Genomic DNA, 23770 nt, shown 5'->3' with positions numbered 1-23770 from the left:
TTTTTTCTCTGTATGAGAGCTTTTCAACTTCCTCGAGGTTAGCAATCCAACTTTAGTTTTACTTTCGACATTTACAAGATAAGGATACCTACTTTCCATCATTTAATTGTTCATTATTTCCAGTCATATGTACATATTGGTGTTGTTGGTCAGGTATTACGGTAGCGTAAAAGTACAGATTTTGTAGTACGTAAGTAATTGACGCTTTCAAGTAGGTAGCTCAAGTATCTATCGAAATAAATTCAGCTGCGTCCAGTTCAACCGTTCAAATGAAACAAAATGGTTATTGTTATGAGCTACCAATACTTATGAACTTAAAACAAAAGCATAGTAATTGAGTGCAGCCATAAATCCGCCGCCATTAATATTTGCTTAACTTACCATAAAGCGGAGTAGTGACTGAGGTCTCGCGAAGACAGTAAAATGTGCACTTAGTAAAGATTATCTTGCGCTGCGGTTGTAAATATTCCCGGTTAGTGCAGTCTAGAGTTAATTTATGTCTAGTATCTGGTGTCTATGTAGCCGTGTATACCTGCTTCTATATAGGATATCTGAGTAACGAGATAGCTACGAATATAAATTACGCCTATCTCATCTATACCGAGACTAATATACCTAGTACCTACATAAGTATTAGATAGAGCGGCCTGTGGTTATGTAGAGATATGAACTTTATAGAATCGAAACGCGACCATAATAAACTATTTAATATAACGAAAGTTTATAGGTAGGTACTTATCAACTTTTTAGATTGTTTCCATATCCACACTGATATAATAATGTTTACTGATTATAAATTATTAAAAAAAATGCTTATGTACATGTAGGTTATTGGATCTTGGTATGCAATATCAGTTAAACTTTATCGGAGACTTTTTTGTTTCAGATCTTTTCAAGATGGTGTAAAAGGGAAAAGTAAATCAACTCATACACGTGTTAATTTTTGGGTAAGTAGAAAATGTTTTTAGGTAGTAGGTATAGCAAATAGACCTATGTATTAACTATTAAGTAACTATGAAGGAACTTGAACTTTTCATTGGGTCTTTGTTTGTTTTTACTTTTTTGTTGCTATATTTTCTTGTATTTTGTATTTATACGGTAAAAAACAAACAATTTTCAATACCTGAAGGAAAACAATAATTTTGTGAAATTAATTGTTTCTTTTGAGCAGAAAAACAAAAAATATAAGTGCAACAATATAAACACGTCAAAATGTAGAGCTTTTAAATTTTCATTCCCCTTCTTGAACTTGAGCTTTTACCTTACGAAAAAGAGATAATGTTATAATATCTATTTCACCAGCCAATGTAATTTCACACACGAGTAAAAGAGATAGATGATAAACAAATATGGCGCCGCCTCGAAACAAGTAATAGCATCACTTATAAACACACATTGAAACTTTAAACGTGTGTGCGTTACATTTTGTAATATTTGGGACGGCTCTAAGTTCAGGTATACAAAACTTTTGGTTCTTTTGTATAAAAAAAAAACGACGAATGATTTCAATCTTATAATAAATTATATCTTGGTATAATATAATATGTACATATATGTATGTACCAAAATAATTTCACTATTGTATCTCAATAAGTATGTTGAGGGATTGATTTTTAATTAATTTTTTCATTCTAAAATATTTATTTTATTAGGTAGTATTACAAAACATGACTTTGAAAATATTTTTTATGCATTTTGAGCATTTAAAATTGATGAAAAATATAACCTACTTTAATATTTCAAATATGGGAAAATGTATTTGCTGTCTTTTTTTCATGTTATGATACGTATTTTTGTGTCCAAATAATTAGGAGGCTAGAAATAGGATAATTTTTAACAACGGTGAATCAACTCATCCCCATGGGAATTTCCTTTAACGACGCGTGCCAAGCCGCCAGCAGAAACCTAAAAGAAACTTTACTTACATCAACATGTTGCACAAAATATATAAAATTAAATGTTCAGGATGAATCTTGATGATATTTTCTATTAATAACAGTTTTATTGTTCACAAAGCGCATGGCAAAAAATCAATCTCAAAAATAATAAATTGGAATAAATGTTTGCATTCTCTGATGTCGCTGAATGATTTTAGTTCGCTTACTTTTAAGGAGATGGCGTTGAAACCAAACTTTACTGGTTTACTATTCTATATTGCTACATTAAATGTATTATTTTTTGGGATAAATCAAAGTAACAACAATGCAAAATATTTTTGTTTAAAATTATTTTGCCTGTTAGTTTTGAAATATTTCTTTTATAGAAGCAATAGTTAGCTTATTTTTTACCAAGCCAGAATTTGAAATTTGTTGATTTATATCATATAATAAAATTTAAATGGGTTCTTCATTTAAAAATAAAGTAAGTTACTCAACTTAAATTATTCCTTTTTTCATAAATGCGCTTTTTATTATCATAATTAAAAAATAAAAACATAATTGAAGGCATGTTAAATTAAATAAAAATTATCAAGTTTGAATTCTTGATCAAATTCAATTATGCTTCAATGTATGTGAATGAAAGCTCCAAAAAGCTCGCAGTACCGAATTTAATCATGGAAGTTCAAGTAGTACACGCAAGGTGGCGCTGTAACAAATAATCGTATAAGGATCATTATTCTTAATGTACTTACTTTAAATTTTGAGAAAACCGGGCTAAAAGTTTCTATTATAATATAACACAATATGCCAATATTTTTTTGATAAGTATTTACTAGTTACATAGGTAAAATAAATAATTAACCATAGGTAGAGCCACGGTAGAGCTAACCTAAGTAGGTACTTATCTAATAAAATTAGCTTTTTTATGTCAATTTATGTACGTACCTACACAGATGTACTATGTGTGTTTTTAAAAGTCACAGTTTTAATGTGTTTAAATTTTATTTACAATAATAAGCACACAGTACATTGGAATTCTTACTTACCTACGTCAAAACATCAAATTATGTGGCCACTAAAGTAATAAAAAAATACTCTAATCAATTGTAAGCAATATATCCTTCACTTTAACAAATTATGATTACTTCTAAGAATAACTAACTACTAATTACGAGCTTACTTCATATAGTTTTCAATTAAAATACAATAATATTTCTTATCATATTATATAGGTATAGATAATCAGTGCCTCAGCATTCACTGGGGCGTATTTACTAATTTTCTAGATTTATTAAAGATTTATATTTATATTTACTTAAACTATAGTTTATGTTTGCTCATATTGTGCGTACGATTCTTAGAAAATAATTCTGACCTAATTCTCTATTAAAATTCAAATTAGTTTTTTGCTAGTAAAGAGAAAGCTGCAAAGAGTCAGTACGCCGTTAGATTTAATGCAGTTGTGTTGTGTTTAAAATGATAGCTTTGACTAATAATTTAATGTTGCTTTTAAAATCCAGTAATAAAATAAACAGAGTGCGTGCGTGTGTGTTAAATTGGCGCTGGTTCAAACGTTTTACTCAAGGGTAAAAAACCGGAGGCGAGCGGCGTTCTGTAGGAAATGGTAAATAAAGTAAATGAATTAACGATTGATATTTTAGATAGAATTAAAAAATTAGAGATCAAATTTTCTATACCGGATTATAGAGGATTACCGGATTATCCGGATTATTCGTCATTTTTTAAAATACCTACGTGTTTATTAGGCAATTATCTCAAGTTTAATTCGTTATGTTTATTATCGTTCAATTTCCAGGAGAGAGTTTTCTTATTTAAAAATTCAAGATAGTGTTAATAATAACATAAATTAGGTGTCATCAGGTTCATGCGGAAGATGGCGAAAGTGTACCCGCATCCCGTAGCAGCGCGTTGGTAGGTACACGGTGGGGCTTTAGTCGGTAGGAATCCGACATAACCCATGGCTCCTTCCCCGGGAGCCGTGGGTATCTTAGGCAAGATTTCCCCACTTAAAAAAAGGTGCCATCAGGTTTATTTAAATTTTTATAATTACTGGCAGTATTATATCCTCGTATAACCTATAATTTTAAACTTGGATATCTAGGTAGGTACTAAAAGATAAAATTATATACCTATGGATGGTACGGTGGAAATTATATAGGTATGAATTACTTATTCAGGTGTACGTTGTACACCTGCAATTTAATGTAGTGGTAATGGTAAAATGTTTTCCATTTTATTGACTTTAAATGTAGATATCCTACCTATGGACCTAATTAAGAAAACCTCTAGCATATAAAAAAATATACGTTAAAAATAGGAGACTTGTTATTTATGAAGTTTTGCGTTTTATCAACTTGCGTATAAGTTTTTCATCATAGAGTCGAGTATCACAAGCGAGCTTGCATTAAAAGAAATAATATACCAAAGTCAGTTTTATGGCATCTTAATGGATGTTTGAATTGAATTATCAAGTTAAAGTAACCAGTCTTGTGGCATCCTGTGTGGTCTCGGATATATAATCTTATTAAAAACTGATACGGACTTCGCTTCAAGTTTATGATTTTACTTCACGGCAAGTTAATTCCCACGTATGAACAAATTACCCATTATCTGCCGTTCTTTAAACGTTTTTATGGAGACAATAGGTAGGTAAACATGTATTAAAACACTGTCGATAAACTTATGTTATTATTTTGCAGTGTTCATAATACTTACCTATATGAAGCAATATTTTTACCCTTTTTAATTAGAAGGTAGGTATAGGTCATTTTTTTTTCTTTGTAAATAATTAATTTTCCTATCATAAACCGAATAGGTAACCATAGAGAACCTACCCGTCTAGGTAGGATAATATAATTGTAATTAAATATCAGACATGTCTACATTTATTTGAGAATTTCAACAACATAATGAAATCTGCGCTATTAAAACGACAATGAATAGAGCTCGCGTGCTTACCATTAACTAGATAATATATATTACTTATATTTGCAGATTTGTTTTACATTGATTTATCGTATCATTATGTATGTTTTTATTCGCACTATCTTGAAGATCCCTTGATATGAGCAGTAGTTGAGTGAAATCAGTACAATGATCAATGTAAGCATTTAACTATCTTGTTGCAGTAGCGTCTACGCGGGTGTTCTAATGTTCTCAATGAAATATGCGTTTGTAACGAAGGGTTTACGGCCTCGCACTAATAAGACCTTACTATCACTCTCCCAGAATAGATTATTTTACAAACATTAACGGCTTGTACTTTAACTTCAATATCATTATATATCAAGGGCACGATCTCAGGATCTACAAATTAGAATATATAAATACTATACAGTTTGATACAATCCTTTTTATTTGAAATGCGTAAATAAATCTCATGATACTTACATGATTTAAATGCTTTTTTCTGGTACCTTTTTGTACACATTTGTAAATGTAATCAATTTAATAAGACGTTCAGATTTTTACGAGTTTCCTCACGATAGGGGCGTAAGTGGCAACACATCGGAAGCGGGGAAATCCACGCAATAACAATAACTCATACAGTTCGGAAGCCCCCCGCTAGATGGAGCACCGCGGACATAAGTAATCCATTTATTCTCGGGGCGAGCTTTATGTAGCGAACTCTTAAGCGATACACTCATATTGTTTTATATTACTCTTAGTTAAATATGGTGGATGCGTGCCGAGCGCTCTGCGTTTAGGATAATGGCCCCTCTTACCGCAATAGCTTTACTTTCCTTATCCTTTTACTTAGTCCAAACCATTTGTTTACTTTCATAGATCAACGTTAAGACGGTTTTTCGATGTTTACATCTCATTATTTCGATGATTTATCTACCACATGCACAGGGTTATTATGAACGAGATACGCAAAATTGTTCTGGATAATTTTCTTATCCATGCCTATAGGTAGATACCGATTGAAACTAAACGACACTACAGGATGTACACTGATAAAGACGTACATATAACTAATTGATTCTATGCATGTAAATATCCATGTAATATTATTGTACGATAAAAATGTAATAACCTACATCGATATAAGTGCTATATCAACGTGCCGTAGAGCGAGTAACATTGCGAGTGAGAGATATCTTAAGAATTCCGAAGTCATTAGCCGACGAAGCGTGGATGAAGGAATCTTGGAAAGTTTCCTTGCCTGCGGAATTCTGCGGATAAACGTTTTAATTGGATCGCTTGGATATTTCGTAATTGCAACCCGGAGCTCGGAATCAGACTTATAATTTAACGCCGCTTTAGCTGTGCTCATATAACGTAAAATCTTTGGTAAAGCAAAATGTAGAGTCTTGAATTTAAAATACATTTAGTTTTTGAAATTATGTTGTATGCTCACAACTAACTAGGAAATATAGGTAGCTATATAAAAACAAGAATAAAGTTAAGAAACTCCTTAAAACAGTAACTGTAAAAGTATTAGAAGTAGTTACTTATAAAACTTCGTCTTTCCTGTGAATTTCGGTAAAAAAACAAATACTTATTTTCCCTATTGTAAAATCCCATGATGTTCTATAAGTAGGTAATGGACACTGGTAGATATTTGATACGTTATTTTCCAATACATTGGGAAATTCCTAAAATAAACTTACATAACGCAAACCCACAAAAAGTTATAAAACGAATATTAATATTCCGAATAAAGATTAAATCTACCAGCGTTAACCGTATCTGACTTTAATTTAAAAAGTTTTCATACCGCCCACGATTTTGATCAAATTAATCCGGCTGCCATGTTTTAATATAACGTTAATCTAAAGTAATGTAGGTAAAGGTAGATATTGGGTCTCGTAAATGTCATTTAACCCTTCGTTCGCAGTTTTCCTCTGAAATGAGAATTAAGTTCGAGGAGTTACCGATAGTATCGGGTAACAAAGAAAGTTTTTACTGTTTAACTTCAGTTACTCGTAGATTCGACTCGTGTTTTCTTTTCCAATTTGAGAATAGACGGTAGTAAAACGTAAATAATACTGACTAGCATATTGTTGTTTAAAGACCGTGTTTTCATTTAAACTTACAATTTATACAAGTAGCATAGGTATTATATTATCTTAACATAAAATAACAACAACAATGGGTTCGAAATATGAGATATTGGATCATAATACAATTCGATTCGAGCGTCGGATGGACGGGCTCATATTTGAATTTAAATTGGTAAATTTATAATAATGTCTTTGAGAGACGCCGCGCCCACCCTAGCCATTCGTTTTTTACTTTTTATAATGTAATTTTCTTAAATCACCTCGAGCAATCCACGGCCCTCCAACCTGTCTATTAAATCGTCCAAATAATAACGTGATGGAAACAAAGGAAGGAATTTTTCTCTTTTATATTTTCCTTACTTATCTGCTTAACTACCGCATTATTCTTGAATAAAAGAGCGATATTAAGAGAGGTAAAATTTTTCAAAGAAATTCAGGTTGTATTTAAAATTTTAATGACAGTTTATGATAATGCAGATCGCAGTGAGCTTCGATATAAAATTAAAAGGGTGCCCGCGTTATATTGTATATCGTAACATTATTTTATACAAACAGATTCAATTAATTACCTCAGTTAATGACTTCATTTACCGCAGGGACCATTACTCTTACCAAATTAAGAAATTTTCCTCGACATCGATTACAAGCTGCGTAGGCGCATGTATAAATCACGGACGAGCGGGCGGGCCGCGGGAGTGTACTGAGGGTCGTTCACCCTAAACATCTGTTACCATATTTCAGTCACAGACTTATCAAGCTCGTTTAAATGTAAATATCTACTTGCACTCATACTCGACTCGTTATCTTGTCATTAGACAACTATTAAACTAGCTCTATCGATACATGAGTAAGTAGTTAACACCTAATTTATTAAAACCAGTTGTGGATGTTTAAAATTCTGCTCGCTTGTTAAACATAACAATAGGTTAATAACAAATAAATTCATTTATTGGAGACATTTGTATTATTCTACAGCCTAAGAATAATATAAAAACTTTATCAAAACTCTACAACATAATATTATATTAGACCTATTAATGAGAGTCTCTACATTCTAGTATTTTACATAAACTATGTTTTCATAGCTAAGAAATATAACTTATTTTCAACATGTCTCAATTCTGATACAGAATTTTTCAATTAATGAGAATTAAAAATAAATTTAAAACGAAATCCATGTTTCCTCTCCGTAAACACGGTAAAATGATCGTTGAGACTTGAGTGTCGCCGTTGACCTCAGTGCATTTTAAAATTCTTGATTGTGGTCCAAGCCGAATCCAGACGGCCATCCTTTGATCTGATATGATAATAGGGAGTGATTATGCCCATAGGTATCCGCCATGCTCCATCTCGTCGGGATGCTCTGTGATTGGCGCGCAAGGCAACATGGTTGCCGCACGGTGTATTTATAAAAGCCGCGCGTCCGAACCGGCACGATTGGAGCTTTTCAAACTAATCGACCAACCTGACAACCTAATATCCACCTTATCTTAATAACATAACGGTGAAATTTGATTACTTCTTACGGATTATGATTATTGTATTTTTATAATCCAATGTCATTTTGAACGTAATCGATATAACGTATTTTGTTTAAAACACCTGTGTTTTTATGGGTGGAATTAAATTGGAAAATACAAATTTGCACGAGATTTCGTTTTTTATGCCATAAAACTCATTAAATTTCATAATTGTAGAATAAAACCAATTTTATTTTCCGTAGTTGTAAAGATTAGCTATATTTTTTTAAATGTCAATGATTAATATTTTATATTAAGTTTATCTATCTTGTTTTTCCTCTTAGGCCCTGCGCAGACGGCACACTTTTTGTGCGATCGAGTCTGCGGCGCACAAAAAGTCTGCATGGCGCGCAAAAAGTCGGTCGCGGATTTTTCACAGACTCAACGCACACGACGCACATCTTCGATCATTTTGTCGGCAGAGCTGTAGGGACGTAGACGCTATGGAAATCGTGTAAAGTGTGCGCCGTCTGCGTTAGCGCGCGTTGAAGCAAACGTTCAATTCTTTTCACACACTTTTGTGCGGAGCGGCGCGGTGCGGTCTGCCCGAATTACACGGATTTTTTGTGCGCCGGACTTTTTGCGCGTCGTGTGCGTTACTGCATATAATTTCATAGGTTCTATTTTCACAGACTAAAAAGTGCGTCACGGATAGTCTGTCGTCTGCGCATGGCCTTAAACAAAGTAAAACGTCGTTATTATTTTCATGTAGAGACGTCGATAGAGACACAAATTACTAAATTAATTATAATATATAGGTATCATTTAGGAATGGCGACAAGGCTATCATTGAATCATTCAAGTCTTAAAACGTAAAAAAACAATGATATATCCAGCAAAGCAAAATAAACAAGAACAGACAGTATTGTTTGTGATTCCAAGTGAATCGTGTCGCTCGCTTATTTTCATCCGTCGGCGGTTCGACGATTTACGATCGTCTTACTCGCTCAGCGATTCGGCACATTTGCCCTCCGCAAACATATCTGAAAATCGTCTGTCTCGTATTTTTATGAATTAAATCGTTTTTTTCAACATCCACATCTCGGTAGAATGGAAGACGGTTTTTCATTACACCTCAGCCCAATGTAGGTAGGTAACTATACAGAATACGTTGCCTATATACTACGAATATTTAAATTACAGCAATTATTTTAATATATTTAGATACAGTTCAAAAAAATAAATCTGTAATGATGATTTTATATTTTTTTAGTACCTACCTACTTTAAGTACTAACTGCTTATAACTAAGCACCTGCTCGTCTAGTTATTTTTTATCATTAGTCTGAAATGAATGTGGACTTATAAGATTAAAATGCGGTCGGTTTAAGTTTTATACAAACTGAAACTTCTATACTTATGTATATCTAGCTCAGCTTACATGCTATTTCAAAAAGGCTGTACCCACCTATCTAGGTCATTAGAATTTATACTTTATTAGGACGTGAGTAAATCGAGATTACTGTTAGAGCTTCCAAACATATCCCGGGATTCGTTATGACAAAAGTTGTACGATGTAAGTTGCTTAAGTTGAGTTGAGATAAGGTTTCCGGCGAGTTGGAAGCTATGGATGCGATATTCTTGTATAACTATGTATATATGCTCTATTAGAAGTTATCCTTTGTTTTGAAAATGCGCTATTTTGATAGGTAAATTAAAACTTTATATCTCTCATTTATTATTCAAATACAAAGTTTTCTACCAAATAGGTATATAGTCTTTTAACTAATATCTATATTTTGTAGGTAGGTATGTATAATCTATAGTTGTGTTACCTACTGATAACTCTCTATCTAATACTGCTTACCAATAATATTATAAAGATAGAGTTTAAAAATATGAGAATAATGCCGACTATTTAGGTATTTATATTTACGAACTGTTTTTAACAAATAGCTATAAATATCAGTTGGAAAAATTTTTTAGTTAAATATATTCAGAAATTACAAGTATAACAACACATACGTTTCAACGTACACTCGATATTAAGCCAAATCTTCATTTAGAGAAGCATAGCCGGGCTTAGTTTGCGGTCCGCACAAAGTTACGCCCTTACCCGGCCGTTTAATAAATACCCGGTCCAAACGGTCGAGGGAACTGGGAAAATCGAGAAAATTAGGCGCCCGGAGAATCACAAAAGCGGCAGTAAAACTTTCTACTGAAATGATTTTCTCACACTAGGGAGCTGGCTGAATTATAAAACATTTAAACTAAATAATGTCGTTAATTTTGTAGATGCGGCGATGACACTTTTTGTTGTTCTGTTTGTTTTTATTACAATTAAGTGTATAAAATATAACAAAAGTGTTAAAATAGCCGAACACTCCAATTTATATTCCACAATCTGTATCTATTTTTTGCAATGTCTGTTCTTCAGATTGTTCCAGATAAATTGTAAACAATAGGTCACACTGTCGGCAAAAAATGGGAAAGTTGAAATGTGGCCCAATTTCGCCAAGCAATTCATTCATATTCATAGAGCCTTTCACCCTTTGTCGTGTTGCGTAACCGTCCTTTGTACCTTTCTTTGTTCATTTGTAACCCGCTATCAACTCATTGTCATTCAAAATTATTTTGCCCAAAAGTCCTGTTCTGTATTATTTTAACACATCGAATAATATGAAACGATTTAGTATGCATTATAAGCTATATTGTAGTAAAGTCAGTTCAACACACAAGAATGTAGGTATGCCTACTGTTAGAGTCTGCATTAATAGAAAACAAAAAAATGTTTACAAAAATGCATAAGTATCTACGTTGAGAAAATGATTGATAGATGTAGTCAAATGTGTTGAAGTCGTTGTTTTCTAACTAACCTAACTAATGGAAAAACGACAATCTAATTTAAATGCAAATTGTTATTTCTTAATTTCAACGACAGAACTTGTTTTTAACTTACTTGACAGGATTAAAAGCAATCAGTTGTTGGCACCTCACTATAATATACCTCTATAATTAATGGATAATGGGTTATAACATAATCAAGATACTGTTATAATTATTTTACCAAAATAAGATATAATGCAGGTAAACCTAGAATTTATGTTACGTATAATCCGAAAGCAGGTAAACCTGGACTTTATGTTACGTTTAATCCGAAAAAAAAACAAACATTTCTTATTACAATGCTTAAATTTATGAAATAATTTTGCATTATAATTACAAAGGAGATGGACGAAATAAGGGCTATTAAGCACCCTCGCCTAAAGAGGGAAGAAATACATTGATATACATATTTTGACGATGTTTGTATTTGCATTATATTTCTGAATAATATTTTGGGGCAATGGTGGATAATGTCTTGGCAATGATAAAACAGAACGTGAATATTAATTAAAAGAAGTAATGAAAATTAATGAATATCAAAAGCAAATTTTATATTTCTTTATCTAAGCTGAATTTTCGATGAAAACTATGAATGCTATGCATTTAAATTAAATAAACATAAAGTTATTATATTCCTGATTCTAATAATTTGCAACTGATAAATTGTCTTATCATAAATAATAGAAAAAAAGTCTGACGTTAATATATGGAAACGTAGCTATTCTCGCAGAAGCTTGTCGTCAGGGCTCACAAACTCCATGAATCCCAATGTCCCGGAAAATATAACAAGGCGATTTATATTCGGGGGCGGTTTGGGCCTCACTCGTTTTTCTATCAGAAATCTGGCCCGAGATGTGCGCGCAACATAAAAATATATTATGTAGGTAACATTCAGATATTGAAGTAATTTGTAGAATATATTGTAAAATATTTACCTACCTCAGAGTTAGGTTAGATACGATGGTAAGTTTAGACTTTAGAAGTGAAAATAAATATACGCACTACGCAGGTATAAAATTATCTGTAGGAACTCTATATTAGCACAACTACCTATGCTTATGGGTTCGTATATACCTACTTCAAGATGCTTTAACCTAATTACAGTGGTTAGGTATGTGCTTTTATATAATATTTTTTGTAATCTTTAATTATGCCATTATGGTTTGGAAGCTTGATGGTTTTAAAAAGTGACTCAATGGTCGAATTTATAGTTGAATCACGAAAAACAGTTGCTTCCTGCTAAAAGGTAGGCCCGCGAATGACAAGCAAGGGGGTGGCAATATAATAATTTCTATTAGGAAACGGGAGCCGCCCCGAGACAAAAGGGATACATTACTTTTATATGAGACGACCGCTGAATAACAACGTAGGGTTTTTTCTTTGAAAATATCTCAATATAAACAGAAATGCATTAAATTCCTATCACGTCCCCCGCTTCCTTTTTTAGCAAGCGTCAGCTAAATGAATATTGTCGTTTTGATTTACGTTTATTTATTAACAAGATTTATTTTTATTTAAAAGGATGTTCATTGTTGCCTGTCTAATTTGTGTTGTGTACAAGAATTTGTGAGGAAGCTTCGTTGTAAATTCATCTCTCCTACGGACCTTTTTATATTTCCTTACATTTGTGCCTTCACTTCAAAGTTAATTAGACTTTATAGAGCGTTCCTTCCCAATTCCGTTTTTACTCTCGTCTGACGCACGGAAAGACTTATTCATTGTAGGGAGGTCGAGGGTGTGCGAGGGGAGGGGAGGGCTGAGTTGGCCCGAAATAGCAAATAAATGAGACGAAAATGTAAATGTTGCGCTTCTGAGATGAAAAGCGCGCCGCTCGCTCGTTCTTCGCAAATGTAGCAGAATTAGGAGCGCGGCTAAAATCATTTTCAGGCCAGATGTAGGTAACCAACGTAACAAGATTTTTTCATGCAAGCCATGGTGGTGAGATAATTTAAGAATTCCGTGTGTGCTCCTAATTAATAGATAGTGTATGTTTCTTAATTGTTCTTCTTCGTTTTAATTCTTATTAGAATGTAAATCACATATTTTGTTTTAATTTCTGTCATTATATCATAGGTATAAAAATATTAAACGCAATACTATTTTATGTCTATGCAAGGCAATAGACATACGTGATCTTAATAATAACAAGGAATATTAATAATTTAAACCAAAATAAACAAAGTGAGTTGTTTTAATAAAAGTGTACAAAACCACTCGTGGACACATGTCGTCAGAATATATTGAAACGTAGCGGGCGGTCAAATTCCCTCCCTGCTTATCTCATATTGCAATGTGCAATAACCGATATAATGCAATTTCTTGGGTTTCGCATTCACTGAAAATTAAATTTCGAAATGTATGCCAAGTTGGCTACGATATCTACGTACGAAGTAAAAGAGTTTCTAAAACAAAATGAATTTAGAAAACTGTAATAAAATTAATATGGTTTATAAATGATAATCTAAGATAATAATACAACCACTAGCTTGATAGTAAGGCCAATAGAAACAATATTTGCATTCACATGTATTTATTTATCTGATGCTTAATAAATGAAGGAACCTTCCTATAGGATAAAATGTAGGTATTAAAATATTATATTATTCAATGAATCTGTATTATAATTTATTCAACGGTTAGAAGGCAGCATGTCCTGGATTTTTATAGCATTACTTCTATGTAAATATAAAGATTATTCTCAGCGAGCGGTTACATATCGTAATAAACTCGGACATAAACCTGCAAAACAAAGAGATGCATTTATCTCCGCCCCCTAAATATGACATAAAACTCCATAAAACTTCACGTAATGCACTTATGCACTCGCCAAAATAAATATTAAGGTATCTTGGCTCTCAGAGCAAATTGCTTAATTTCATTTGATATGTGCATAAGGAACAAGATAGCTTTTAAAGTATAAAATAATGGGAAATTATATGAAAAGGTTAAATTATTCAGAAAAACAAAATAGCTATACCCATAGCGCTACATATTATTAATTAATGTGCTTGTTAATTATTATTGTTAGTCGTTATTGAAAAGAACACTGTTTCGAGTGTAGGTGTGACATTATTATAGACTCTACATTCTACAATTATTCTCATAGCCGTGTAGGTTAGTTACAAAGTAATATACTTTCGCCTCTTTTATTATAATAGGAGCATTAGCAAGTTATACTGATTAATGAGTATTATTTTATACTCTACCTGTCTGATTACAAAGCGCGACCGCTAACTATTTACTTTGTACTGAGTTGTCTTCATTATTTTAATTCGCGCTAACAAGTCAGGATGTGAATAAGTGGTGGTTTGCTTGAAGTGGTTCTGCTATAGTAAATACTTATTATGTTGACAAGAACATATAACATGTAGGCACGGTTTATCGCAGTCAACAACCTGTCTAATTATGCTCGAGGCGAGGCTAAACGCTATCTAAAAGCACATCGTTGCATCTGTAACGACTTGCAAGATCCTTGATACTGCAGTTCTTCGAAACCTTCAAGTGCAATGTACCCAAATAAGGATGCAATTCGCTACATTCTGACGTGGAGTCATTTATCATTCTCTATGGTTTCATTTGTATGACTCCTTATGTACATTTTATATAGATACTTTATGGAACCTTATGCATTCAAATACTCAACTACGATTCGGAGCAAATACCTACATGTGGTAAAATTTCAGTCACTTCAGTCACACAATTATTTTACCATGTAGGTGTGAAATAAATGCACATTATTCTAATTATTTGACTACCGCTTTCCCCTGATTAAGTATATTGTAAACAATAATATTTTCTTCGGGACATAAATTAATTTACTGAAGTGGAAACCGTGTACCTCACCACTCCTGTATTCATTCAATCCCCGTAAATATTTTATGACCACAACGAAAAAATACGAAGACAAATTACGAGAAAATATTGGGAATGCTTTACAGTCTTATTCCTTGAGTGGAACAAACGATAAAATAAATTCAGTACTCGTGGGCACTTATTACTGAGATTTCTTGAGTTTTCTACGACCCTCTTTAAATTCACTTCATTTTTTATGAGTTTGGAATGTATTGTAAAATGGTAAGGAAGTTTAAAACGATCGTATTTATTCAAACAATTAACCTTGATAGTATACAATTTTATAAATTACGTATTATTTATCGATCAGTAGGTATAATATATATCTTATTATATATTTACCATTTACTTACAGTATGAAATCTTCAAGTTTCATCTGCCACCGTCATACGAAGACGAGCTTAAAATAGTCCTATATTTCTTATGATGATGATATCCATCTCGCTTCATATTTTAAAAATAATCATACAGGCATATCATCACGTATTCATAACCCACTCTATAATTACCCCACATATTATTGTGCTGTGTCGAAGAATCAGATAAATATCATGCCCTACCAGTTCTTAAAATTACTTCACCCCAAAAGGATCTTCTTGTTATGAAGGCATGAGCTATTTTAAACATTCTTAATATAGTTAAAACAACGAAATGATTGAAATATAATATACTAGATTTCCGGCCGCGGCTTCGCCCGCGTTTTCAGGAAAACCCGCATGGTTCCCGTTCCCGTGGGATTTCCGGGATAAAACCTATCCTATGTGTTAATCCAAGTTACCCTCTATATGTGTGCTAAATTTCATTGTAATCGGTGCAGTAGTTTTTACGTGAAAGAGTAACAAACATCCATACATCCATACATCCATACATCCAAACAAACTTTCGCCTTTATAATAGTATTAAGATTGCTGGGATGCTAAACTAATAAAGTTGTTATTTTCTCTTTCTGGGACATATCTATATACGTATATATAGTATAATAGGTACATAAACACAAAGGTGACTGATATAGTGATCTATCAACGCACAGCCCAAACCACTGGACGTATCGGGCTGAAATTTGGCATGCAGGTAGATGTTAGGACGTAGGCATCCGCTAAGAAAGGATTTCCCGAAATTCTTGCGGGAACGGGGAAAAACGGGGATGCACGTACAAAGTCGTGGGCGGAAGCTAGTAATATAATATGTTTATTGTAAATGTTTAAGTTACCGACGTATTAACTTCAATCATATGGATACTTACGTATTTTTAAGAAAAAAAATAAAACAACCGTGTCTTGTTATGTATTCCATTAAATACAATGTCGCAAATAATGAGTTACCTATTTAAACATAATTTACTAGTAAAAAAGCGTCTTGGGTTTAAATGAGTATTAACTGTGTAGGCTTTTTAATGTTCATAAAATTACTTAAGAATGAACTAAAGGAATCATTGTTTACAATATTGTAACGTTATACGTTATAAAATTTGGTTATTTTTTTCAATAGTTACAAAGTTTAGATTAATTTTTGTACTTGTATATACTTTATTTAGAATGAACTTATTTTCTGAACTAGTTTATTAGAACTTTTTGACATTTCTCCTTTTTATTCTTTTTTTTTCATTTCTTAAACTTAGTTTATGTTACGAAAATTATATTCCAAACTGTCTCTGCATGTACCTACCACTTTAATAAGTCCTAAACGTCGTAAGTGGGTCTCTACATTTGAACAGCTTTTATTAGTTCATGAGTTTTCAACCTCTGTTCAAATATCTGTCTTATAATATTATTTATTTATATAATAAATAAATAAACTTACTATTGTATTTTTTGTTTCAGACGTGTAGGGGGTAAGGTTCGAGCGCGGTGAGCCTCGCGGTCGGCCCTTACTAACAGGTGAGGCGACGACGCCACACAGAACATGATACTAAGGTTTGAATTTGATCTTTTATTTTTGTTTTTATTTTGCTTTCTATTATGGCTTCATATTTATCTAGACAGTTGATCGCGATGCGTATAATATAAACACGTTTTTTGGAGAACAAAAAATTGGGGCAGTTTATTACTTATATTGCTTAATATATATAAATATTGAATATACAAACGAAATAATATAGTATGGAGATTACAAACATGCTACAACTTTCCTTTAGCAATAAAAATAGGTAGTTTATTTGCATGTAACACGCAGTGCGTACATATTTCAATTTGTGGTTGAACTATTACTTTACTTCACTTCCCTTTCCCAAATTTATTCATTTTTATTGCAAAACTTGGGACGATATTAAAATATGTCAACGAATATTTTGTTCACACGAGTATTTGTAGTGTGGATATAAAACGGTCAGGTAGAAGCACGAAATGCATAAAATGTGCATGAGAAGACGTGTGCTCGTTGTCAAAGTTTGTGCTTTTTTTGCATTTTTATTACGTTAGGATTACGCCTTAAAATTTACTTTATATGTGTGTTTTAAGGTTAAAGACCTTTTATATACCTACTTTAAAATGCACGTAAAATCTGAAGAAGGAATACGTGCATGTCTATATAGGTAAAACTTGTATTGTATATATAACAACTACGCTTGTATATTAATCTTATGTGACAAAAAGCCGTCCCTTTGAAAGACATAGAACTTATTGTATCACATGGTTAATAACTTAAGGAAATTATGGTTTGAAAGGGTACCATTATACTGTTTAAGTTTGCCGCGGCATGTTAATTTAATGCTTTAATTTATCGCCGAGCAAATTATATACAAAAAGTCACACAACATTGTAGCGATTGTAATGTCGACGGGGACATTTTAATCACATCGTCGTGCATGAACTTGTCAGACAAATATTAATAAATCATCATATTAATTGTTAAATTACACAAATAGCTCCGTTATTAATAAAATATATTATTACATAGAAGGATAATTAGGAAAACAAGTTTTTTTTTTATAAAAAGATACATTATTTCTAGTATGTATGGATATTACCGACATATCCATACTAGAAATAATGATCTAATTGAAAAAAAATATTTTAAATGAATATAAAAAAGAGGCGATCAATAATTCTGTGCCTCCAGTGAATAAGGGAGTAAGACGAGTTATTCCCTTTGGTTTTTATTGCACCATTGGATTCAGCTCGTCAAAATACACAACATATCAAAAGGTCATATCTCTAGCTGCGTCCTAACCCATTTTTTCGAATGACCCAAACGGTATAAGTAGGGTGTGATTAACGGTATAAGTTACCTTATCCATCATTTTAGGCAATCGCAAAGGAACTATTCGTCTCGAGTCAAAAGTACCCACGAACACAAAGACGTATGTGTAGTTATACTTTTTGAATAAAGACTTAATTCATTTTGTTCCATCAGTCCTAACACTATTTTAGTATAAACGCATTTGTGTCATTTTTCTAACATGAGCATAAAGGAACAACTCTTTTAGTGTCATTGGTTCAAGATTATTATAGTACTCTTTGGGTTCAAGTGACGACATGAGACAGTTTGGCATTATTGCCGTGTTGATATTGGTCTATTAATTGAATACTGCACGGAAACAACACACACTATTCCTTATTATTTTTAAATAGTTTTTTCAATAAATCTGCAACAACAAATCTTTATATTTTTAAAAAAAGGTATTTATCAGTTAACTTGGGATACTAATATATTTCTATGGAAATTAACTATTTTTTGCAATAGATATTAAAAATACAGTTAACACATTAAGTGCATTTAATGATATTATACTCTTTGTTTATATAAATACAGAACGATAATTGAATCATCTAAAAAAAACCAACAAAAATGTAAAACTTATATTTTCTTCTTATAATTGGGTAAGTTTTTAAAAAATAACTCGTTTTTAATCTTTTTTTTTAATTATCTAACTACAATAATCAAGACAATAATACTATAGTCTATAATAGTCGCATAAAAAAAAGTATTTATAACCAGTCTTGACAATTATTATGAATATCGTTTTCTCCGCTTATAGCGTTTTAGCCACTGTGCTTTGGTAATTTGCCTTATTTATAGGAAAAAATCCGCAATATCGATACTTCTTTGGTCCTGCATTTTTGTAAACATTTTATGGATACTCTGGTACCACATATTTTGAAAAAATTGGGCTTTTGTCAGTAGAGTCTCTTCAAAGTGCGTGCCACAAGTCGTATTTGCATCCAAGGCACCTTCAAATCTGTGCTTAATTTTTTCATAAAATCTTTGCGGCTCATTGTATTTTCTTTATTTATCTACATTATTTTAATATCATATGATATAGAAATTGTTAAAATTCTATACCATACCGTAAAATATCGCCACTGACCACCTATAACTTTTCCTGTATTAACTGAACATACAGGAATATGGTTTTCGGGCTTCTCTTATCTCTTTATACTGCTTGTATCCTCAATGTATACCACCATGACATTGTGGCGTTGCTAAAATTCTTTTATTATCTATATTTTATTATCTGTGGCGTTCCGAAACGGAACGCACTTGATCGAATTTTAAATTGATTCGACGATTAATTTTCACTAGGACAATATTAAATACCAATACTCAATGATTGTCTCCTGCTAACCTGTACAGACTAGACTCATTGTGGTGACTGGTGAAACACTGTATAGCATAAACAACATAGTACTGTATTATTGAAAGATCGATTAAAGGTTTATTTTACAATCTACGACTTTCATTATACATGGGTAACAAAACCCCATAACATATTCGGTTTTACTCCGGACAACATCTTCAGCCACCCAATCCCCTTGCTTGAAGTCCAAATCCAGCGGAGGACAATAATCGTCATTTAGGTACTAAAATTGAAGGTTTTTCGTCCTAGTATAAAAGTTGTCTGGATTCCATTTTATACTCAATCTATAGTATAATACTATAGATATCATGTGAAACGTAACTTAGAAAAAAATTATTCAAATAAATCACAAAATAAAAATTTGAAACAATCTTAAAAGTTACGAAAAGCCTAATTATACGTAAAAATGACGCACAACATCCTCTTTACAACCAAATTGCGGAATTTACCTGGATGAGCCAACTATGTACTGCTAGGTCTAGACTGCTAATAAGTTGGTTCTGGATTTTGCAGCGATTCGATGGTAAATATAGAAGAGTTCATACGTCAAATTTACGTAGATTGGACTTCTAGGGTTAAATGCATAAATACCTAAATGTTGTTTTGTTTTTATTATCTAATAACGATAAAAAAACCCGTTTATTTCATTCGTTTTTCAAGCTACGTGCATAGTTTTTCCACTAAAATGCCTCAATTGAGTCATAAAGTACACAAATTTCAAGCATAATAAGTCACATCATTTCTATAAAACCAAAACTGGCAATAATATAAGTCGTGTTGTGCGATTATGAACATAGTGCATAAGGGCATAAGTCGTTATATTGCAAAGAGTAAAAAAAAAAGTATGTGAATACATTGAGTTATTGCATGAAGTACTCGTTCATAAGGCCACAACTACAAAAAAACACGAAAAAAGTATATTTATGGGGTTGTTACAATATGTGTTCATATGTAAAAATATAGTCTAACATCATATCTTACACATACAAGCTTAAAATTTTGAATTAATAAATATTTAGTATTGATATATAGTTTTTTGTCTCTCCTGAAAAGTGCTGTTTTTGAGTTATTCCCTTATTCACTGGAGGCACAGAATTGTCGCTTGAAATTGGGTTATTCACATGAAAATGTTACAAACTGACATTCTAATTCATCAGTTGACTCGTATATCGAACGGATGATCTATTCCGGGCGATCGAACGAATCACAAATCTTGTCCTTGACGATAATATCAGCTGCATGAGTGAATCGAATACAGATTGGCTAGACCACCGAGTAACACATGGCTTAGTATGTACGTCAAGTGCGTAGAACCTAATCTGGTAGGTAAGTGATCGAGGGAGTTCCGATGGGAAATTTCATTTCTGCGCTCGTATACATTAGGTGGTCGATGGCTTTTGCTATTAAATAATTCATTGCATCCACTTTATTATTCAAATAAGATATAAATTATATTACGACAAGCTATCAGGTAGGTATGTTGAGTCGAATGAATTAAGATATATACGTTACGATATGTATATGTTAATTCGTTGGACTCCATAATAAAAAAATATAATATAATAGTTTAACCACATTTTGCATGAATAAAGCAAAATATGGTTAAACTAATCTATGGAATAACAAATCGCATGAATCAATACACATACTGATATTACATCGTAGTTAAATATTTGCTACGCGGCCATTCTCGGAGTACTCGCTGCGATAGAGTCCAAATATCTTATGTCTGGTTTCAGGAATAATGTTCAATATGAAATTCGTTTGTGATGTTTGTAGGAATATCGCCGTTGAACCGTTGCTAAATCGCAGTTAGAATTGCAAATGAATCGGCCGTTTGCTTTCATGTCGTAAACTCAGGGATATGATCCAGTCAGTTTTCGCGCCATTAAACTCTCGGACAGTCTCACACTCCCCTCCTACTGTTATTGTAAATATGTCTTTATGTTACGTAAACAGATCTGTTTACGCTACGATATATCATCCCATGTTATTCGCAATATTCAAATTTGCGCAAACGTATTGATTACATTCTTGGACAGCTCATAGTATTATAACAGAAGGTAAAATATTAAACTATCATTTTGTATAAGCGTGGGAGCGTTTTGTAAAAAACAAAAATAATAATTGTTAAGATAACGAGACCCGACAGGCTGAGATATGTGCATCCAAACTCGTCCTGTCACCACACCATTGAACCTTTCCATATATCCAATGTAAGAAGACCCTTCAATATCACGCAGCTTTTCTTTTAACGTAGCGGTGGCGATAGATCTAATTAAATTGGTAATGAAAATAGTCGCCGGCTGCGGCTGCCTTTGCTTTGGAATTGAGTCGTAAATGTCGCGTCGAGTGCTCCGTGCCATAGTTATGCTGCTATTTACCCATACTTGAATCAAAATAACAAAAAAAATACTTCAGACTACGATCGTGATAGGAGCGTGGCTGTGGCATATAGAATTGAAAGGTCGATAACAAAGTTTACATTATGTAGAGCTTCAAAATTGTACTTGTGTACAAGGTTGTTTTATAGAAATTGGTATTTTTGTTAAATAAAATAAACTTACCTCAGTTTATGTAATAGTTACTCAGTAAACAAATGGTCTATAGCAAGATCATTAATCATAGTGCCATTTATTTTCGAAGCAAAAATCTGTTTAAAATCAAGCTCTACGGAAACACGGGTAATTGTTACAAAACACAAAACAGAATTTACGATCGCTAACACGTCCAAGTCTCTTAATCGTTAAAGAAAAAATCCTGTAAACATATTTTTTCGATCAAATATAAGTGGGTTGGTGCGTTCCACACCCCGATGACGGTTGGAAAAAACCGTGGCATTCGGCGCAAATCACCTATTTTATGTAAACTTCGTGACTTTCCGCCGTATCGAATGACTTAGAAAGGATTTATTTATATTCGTATCGAAGTAAGGCCAACAAATAAAGTAGGGAATGGCAGGGCTTTGTCAATGCGAATGATGGGTGGAGTACGGCATCTCGAAATAGACCGGCATGTGTTCACCTTTCTGTAACTAGAAGTACATTTAAAACGCTCTGCTTTTAACCTTATTACGTATTACTTATTGATTTCAAAATTTATTAAATGCATACAGAACACACTTTGTTTATGTAACCAATATTCCTTAAGAGCTTTATTTAACTGTATGGTACTCTATATAATGTGTAGTATCTCTATCTATCCTACCTATGTATTATTATGTAGCGAACTATAATTTAAATGCACTTGAATAAATAAGTAATATTTATGAGTGAAAAGCGTTGGAAAACCAAATGTATATGTCTATTGCCTAAAAAACTATTCGTATATAAATAGTTATCTCATTTATAAGTTTGTGTTTAACATTTTGCTTACAGGTTACAGTGCCCGTTCACGCAGACGTCGCTAGCTAGTTTACGACAAGGTGAATATTGTGAAATAATATAATTATACTTTAATATATGCTAAATGTATAATGTATATAGGAAATATGTTAATAAAATAATTGATTCTATGTAATCATAGGAGATAATATAGTTGGAAATATTGAGAAATAGAAATGTAGAGTCATGTTTTTAATCTGGTTGTGTTATATGTTGCGTAAATATTATATTTCCGATAAAAGTGTTAAACAAAAAAATATTCTGTAGATTAAAATAAGCTACGTGATAAATCTGTCGTAGACATTGTAATATATATCATAACAGTAAATTATATGAAAAAGAGAATAAATAACTCTTCTAAGCCACGATAAATTTTATCTTGGCAATGGTGTTTGTTTGACTTGGTCGTGAACTCATGACATACTAGAAACCTTGAGATGATAATTAAAAATTGACTCTTATCTAACCATAGAAGGAAATGTATGATATTTTGATTGAATAAATATTTTTAATATAATTTTAGATGATACTACATTATTATTTATTATATAATATAGGCACCTAGTTAAAATTCATTTAGGTATTACTTATCTGTAATACCTACCAAAAAGAGCTTTCCTATAGAAATGAAGTCCAAATATCACGAAACAATTTTAATAATTTACACACAATTTAATCTCGGAGATCATGTAGCCTGATCGATA

The 23770-nt window shown here is 32.3% G+C and overlaps 1 long non-coding RNA gene across 1 annotated transcript; it reads left to right on the top strand.

The window, feature by feature from the left end:
* Nucleotides 1-884: 884 nt before the first annotated feature.
* On the top strand, nucleotides 885-23149 carry LOC149488410 (uncharacterized). Its single transcript, XR_016315652.1, has 3 exons — nucleotides 885-947; nucleotides 16928-17020; nucleotides 23061-23149. It is a non-coding gene; the product is annotated as an uncharacterized LOC149488410 (long non-coding RNA).
* Nucleotides 23150-23770: the final 621 nt, after the last annotated feature.

This window comes from Colias philodice, chromosome 5, assembly GCF_061535455.1.
Source record: "Colias philodice isolate Cphi_HAF_F1 chromosome 5, ilColPhil1 Martin Lab GWU primary, whole genome shotgun sequence".
Lineage (NCBI taxonomy): Eukaryota > Metazoa > Arthropoda > Insecta > Lepidoptera > Pieridae > Colias > Colias philodice.
This window is presented reverse-complemented; position numbering and strand designations above follow the sequence as displayed.